The sequence below is a fragment of the Gorilla gorilla genome, chromosome 2 (assembly GCF_029281585.2).
Source record: "Gorilla gorilla gorilla isolate KB3781 chromosome 2, NHGRI_mGorGor1-v2.1_pri, whole genome shotgun sequence".
In the NCBI taxonomy this organism is placed as follows: Eukaryota; Metazoa; Chordata; class Mammalia; order Primates; family Hominidae; genus Gorilla; species Gorilla gorilla.
Window position 1 is genome coordinate 126,152,075 of NC_086017.1, and position 5,963 is coordinate 126,158,037.

The 5,963-nt window shown below is 37.6% G+C and overlaps 1 pseudogene; it reads left to right on the forward strand.

Moving 5' to 3' along the window:
- Window positions 1–3,478: 3,478 nt before the first annotated feature.
- Window positions 3,479–4,235, forward strand: LOC101140858 (eukaryotic translation initiation factor 4E type 2-like; annotated as a pseudogene).
- Window positions 4,236–5,963: the final 1,728 nt, after the last annotated feature.

Consider the following 5,963-nt stretch of genomic DNA (forward strand, 5'->3'; position numbering starts at 1 on the left):
TCATAATAACTTTGTATGGTAGTCAGGGTTGATGATAATCATTCCATTTCGTAGGCAAGAATGCTAAAATGTTAAAAAATTTTCATAGACTTTCCTTCCATAAAGCAAGAAAATTTAAGAGTCGACTTATATCCAGAGTTTTTGATTCCCAGTCTCAGGCTCTTTTGGCAACATTATTAACTGAGCAGTAAGAATAAGGGAAGATAAAGGAGGTAGAAATGGGCAAGTAAATATGTTTAATTATTTTTTTAAAGATGGGAGTAGGACTATGAATGTTTAAAGACACCAAGAAGAAACTTGTCCCACTGCCTTCAAAAGACATATCTACCCTAATTATTTATTCAGCTATGGATAAAGGATGTTAACATTAGAGTGTCTTTTTTTTTTTTTTTTAAGGAAAAAAGAATGTCACATGTTGGAATTGTGACACAGATTTGGCAATCACAGTTACGGCAATGGACAGTCAAGAAAGTTACATCATATTCACTTACAAGGCAGAATAGCATGCTCCTTATGGCTGCCTTCCACAGTGCTGCTAACCATGGTTGATGTAAGGCAGTTGTAGCCACATCTTATTGATAGTAGAGAACTGCTATGGGAAAGCAAGATTCTGGGATGACCAGAGGGATGGTGTGAAGTTTTCACATAACAGTATAGTAGTTCAGTGTAGTCAATCTGGCTAACAATCTGATGCAACATTTCCCATTTCATTTTATTCACATGTATAAAAGGGTTCTTGTACTTTCTTGATACATACACTTTTGATGGTTGAATACATTTTAAATTGCTTCAATCTGAAGTCTTCCTTTTTTATTTTTAATATTTTCTAGCTTTAGTAATCATTGTATGCTCTTTGTATGTCACGGACTTTTGTACACATTTGATTTTTTAAAAAATCTACAATCTCAATAATTCCATTGTCACTTCTCCCTGTTTGAAAGGTGTGTGAGGAGGACTCATACATGGGTGTGTAAAGGACATTGGTTCTGTGAGAGCAAACATGGTAACTCTTCATTCATTACCCATGAAAACTTAGCTAAACTTGATCACATTTTCAGAGTGAACAGTTAAAAAAAATAACATGCATTTTAATTTTGTTTTCTTGTACCCAGAGAATTACGATTCAAACTTTAGGAACTCACATTATTGACAGCATTTTAGACTTAAAGAGAACCAGGATGCTGGATAAGCCTGACTTTTAGGGCTTATCTCATATTCCACCTTGAATGACCTCCCACTGTCAGAAATAATAATTCTGAACCCTAGAAGCAGTTGGTAACCCTCTCATTATTTTAATGTGCTTTGGATATACATAATAAAATATGTGATTTTCTTCCTTTCTTTTCCATTGAATTAACACTAATTGACCATCGCTGTCTGGCTGCTGGTTCCATGTTGGCCCTGTAACCCCTAATTCTCTTCAATATTTAGGCTCTTAGCAGAGAGAGCCATCTTACCTGATAAACAGACATGGGCCCATCTCCTTGAGGACAACTGCAACTGCCTCAGAATTATATTTGTTTCCTAAGGCTGCCGTAACAAAGTACCACAAACTGGGAGGTATAAACAGCAGAAATTTATTGTCTCATAGTTCTGAAGGCTATAGATATTCAAGATCACAGAGTCAGCAGGGTTGGTTCTTTCTAAGGGCTGTGAGGCAGCCTTTAATTTTTAATTTTTGTAGATACATGGTAGTTGTATATATTTATGGGGTACATAAGGTATTTTGATACAGGCATGCAATACATAATAATCACATCAGGGTAAATGGGGTATTCATCCTCTCAAGCATTTATCTTTTGTGTTATAAATAATCCAGTTATACTCTTGTAATTATTTTTAAATGGACAATTAAATTATTTTTGACTACAGTTATCCTGTTGTGCTAGCAAATACTAGGTCTTATTCACTCTTTCTATTTTTTTTGTACCCATTAACCATCCCTACTGCCTCCCCACCCCCACTACCCTTCCCAGCCTCTGGTAACCGTCTTTCTACCTGTTATCTCCATGAGTTCAATTATTTTAACTTTTAGCTCCCACAAATAAATGAGAACATGCAATGTTTGTCTTTCTATGCCTGGTTTATTTCACTTAACATAGTGACCTGCAGTTTCATCCATGTTGTTGCAAATGACAGGATCTCATTCTTTTTGATGGCTAAATAATACTCCATTGTGCATATGTACCACATTTTCTTTAGATATTCATCTGTTGATAGACACTTAGATTGCTTCTAAATCTTGGCTATTGTGAATAGCCCTTCAATAAATGTGGGAGTGCAGATATCTGTTTGATATACTGATTTTCTTTCTTTTGGGTGCATACCTAGGAGTGAGATTGCTGGGTCTTATAGTAGTTCTATTTTTAGTTTTCTGTAGAACCTCCAAACTATTCTCAATAGTGGGTGTATTAATTTATATTCCTACCAACAATATGCAAGGGTTCACTTTTCTCCACATCCTCGCCAGCATTTGTTATTGCCTGACTTTTGGATAAAAACCATTTTAACTTGAGTGAGATGATACCTCATTGAAGTTTTAATTTGCATTTCTCTGATGAATATTGATATGGAGCACCTCTTCATGTACCTGTTGGCCATTTGTTTGTCTTCTTTTGACAAATATCTATTCAAATCTTTTGCCCCCTTTAAATCAGATTATTAGTTGTTTTTCCTATAGAGTTGTTTGAGGTCCTTATATATTCTGGCTGTTAATCCCTTGTCAGATGGGTAGTTTGCAAATATTTTCTCCCATTCTGTGGGTTTTCTCTTCACTTCCATTTCCCCCATTCTGTGGGTTATCTCTTCATCCTGATTGTTTCCTTTGCTGTGCAGAAGATTTTAACTTGATGTGATCTCATTTGTCCACTTTTGCATTGGTTGCCTGTGATCGTAGGGTATTACTCAAGAAATCTTTGCCCACTCCAATGTCCTAGAGAGTTTCCCCAGTGTTTACTTTTAGTAGTTTAGTAGTCTGAGGTCTTAGATTTAAGTCTCTAACATTCTGATTTGATTTTTGTATATAGCAAGAGATAAGTGTCCGGTTTCATTCTTTTGGTAAAGGCTTTTATTTAATTAATAAATGAGAAAACCAGTAAGATGTGACAACTAGTTCCCAAAATGATTTAAACACCACACATGTGGGTAATAAGAAGTAAGTTTACAAACACATGCAAAACTGGTCAATATCATTAGGCAAAATTTCACCAGAAATAAAAATCATTTGCTTTTCTATGGACAAGAGTCATTTGCATTACTTACAGAGTTGTAAAACACCTTAAAGACAATAAAATGTGCAGGCTTCTCTGAATGAAATAAATGGAAAGAAGTGCTTTACAGAATGGCAGGTAATCTATTTTTGTCCATTTCAATATCCTTTTCAGTTTTTCTGACATAAATATTGGAGTCCTTTGTCTCACACAGAAGGTTCTATGGAATCTCAATTTATAGCCCATAGGAAAAGCAGAAATGAGGCAGTGGCCGCAGTAGTGGCAAGAGGATGAACAACAAATTTGATGCTTTGAAAGATGACAACAATAGGGACCATGATCAGAATGAAGAAAGCAGCACACAGAAAGATACTGAGAAAGAAAAAACACAATGGGACAAGAATAAGAGCAGTAACAAGAGGAAGGCTGTTGTCCCTGGACAGGCAGAGCATCCCCTGCAGTACAACTACAGTTTCTGGTACTCCAGGAGAAACCCTGGCTGTCCCACCAGCTCACAGAGTTATGAACAGAATATCAAACAGATTGGCACCTTTGCCTCTGTGGAGCAGTTCTGGAGGTTTTATAGCCACATGGTATGTCCAAAGGATCTGACAGGCCACAGTGACTTCGATCTCTTCAAAAAGGAATTAAACCCATGTGGGAGGATAATGCAAATAAAAATGGTGACAAGAGGATTATTTGGCTGCGGAAGGGCTTGATCTCCCGTTGCTGGGAGAATCTCATTTTGGCCATGTTGGGGGGAAAGTTCATGGTTGGGGAGGAGGTCTGCGGGGCTGTGGTCTCTCTTCACTGTCAAGAGGACATTATTTCAATATGGAAAAGACTGCCAGTGACCAAGCAACCACAACACGAATCCGGGATACACTTTGGCGAGTTCTTAACCTATCTCCCAACACCATTATGAAATACAAAACTCACACCGACAGCATCAAAATGCCAGGCAGCCTGGGCTCCCAAAGCCTCCTTTATCAAAACCTCTGGAAGCTGCGGTTGAATGTGCCATGACCCTCTCCATCTCTGGATGGCACTATCCTTGAAGTTGGTGTCATTAGAGTCTCTTGTTCTGTTGGCATGCTACCTGGAAGATCCTTCTATCCTGGACAAGATAATTAAAAGAGCATTTTATGTTTTAAGAACAGGCTGACACACAGCAGCTACAGCAACAGCTGAGATTGCTCAATAAATGGTGCTAAATTTAAAAAAAGAGAGAGAGAAGAAACGCAGAGTCACTTTGGTTGAAATGAATATAGAGGCTTCTGACTAAGCTTTCTTGGACTCCAGAGTTTTGGGGATCTGTATAAATCACATTTAGGAAACCACTAGATGATTTTTACAACTACTGATTGGCCTTACTGATTAAACTTGGTGCCTCAACTTTCCTTTAGTTGTTCCCACACCCAAACATTGTCCACATACTTCTACCCACTCCCTACTCCCTGCCCCCCACATGGATGCTCTGCTTTATCAAGAAACCAAGACATCCCTTTCAGAAGACTTTTTCATCCTTACAAATTTTAAATTCCCACAGTATTTGACTGTAGAACTTTCTGGCTCTAAATTCCATAGAATAACTGAAGTTACTTGAAAATATACTTCCTATTTGACGAAACCTGCAACTAAGGGGCCTTAGAGTAATCTTGAAAAAAAATTACAAATATGTCAGCTAGGTTTTTGTATGATACTGTCTTTATCTTTAATGTGTTCTGTTTATTTTCTTAATTTTGAAAACCAAGGCCATATTTTTAAATGCCTCTGGGCATATGTACCAAAATATCTCTGTAAATTCTGCACTCATGTTTCCCTGTTTTTTTTTTTTTAATGTCTGTTTCTTGTGAAAGCCTGTAAAGACTGTGAAGAACTTCCTTCACAAACAGGGTGCTGTTTCCTCACTACCCATTCTGGGCTAAAATCTCCCCACGCGGTCCTGCTGTGTACTTTGCAGTACTCTGGCTTCAGTCCTAGTCCTATACAGGAAATGTGTGAAATCCTTGCCTCAGTGGCAATGTGAGTTCATTTCTTAGAAGCTAAGCCCCTTGCCAGTAATTCCCATTTATGATCCAGTGTCTTATTGTCCCATCTCCTTAGAGTGGGATTCAGATTCTTAAAGTATTTCCTGATTCTTACTACTCGTTCTTGCCACTGGACCCTCCACTGTCTTGAACTATATCAACTGTCCAGCTGATCTCCTAAACTTGATCCTTTCCCTGCCTGAACCCAGGATGCTTTCACAATTGCTTTTTCTTACCTTATCTAAGAACATCTCTCTTTTTTCTATTGCAGTCTCATTTTGATGAGTCTTTCTTGTTCTACCCTATCCTTTTCCTGCCCCGAACCTAATTTGACCTCCTTTCCACACAGGGTTTTAAGAGATCAAGATACTGATGCAAATTTCAACATTAGCTTGCAAAATCTCAAAGGTTGCTTTTCTTATTCTGAAACTACCATCCTCCTTTCCCTGTTCCAAAGTCCTTTACAGTGATATGGGGTATTTTAATAAAAAAACAATATTTTCTTAAGCAGCATTAAATGAAATCCCACTTTCAGTACTACTGGTTCTTCTGTTTGCAAAGTTCTCTGTTCTGGTTTCCTTTCCTAAACCCTTTCTTTTGACTACTGCAAAAGTATAGACCAAAGAGGCAACCTAATAAAACAGCTAAGACAAGACTACTAGCTATTTTGCTAAATGTTTTCAAAATCTGATTTATTCTGCACAATATCCCTCTGAAAGAGATA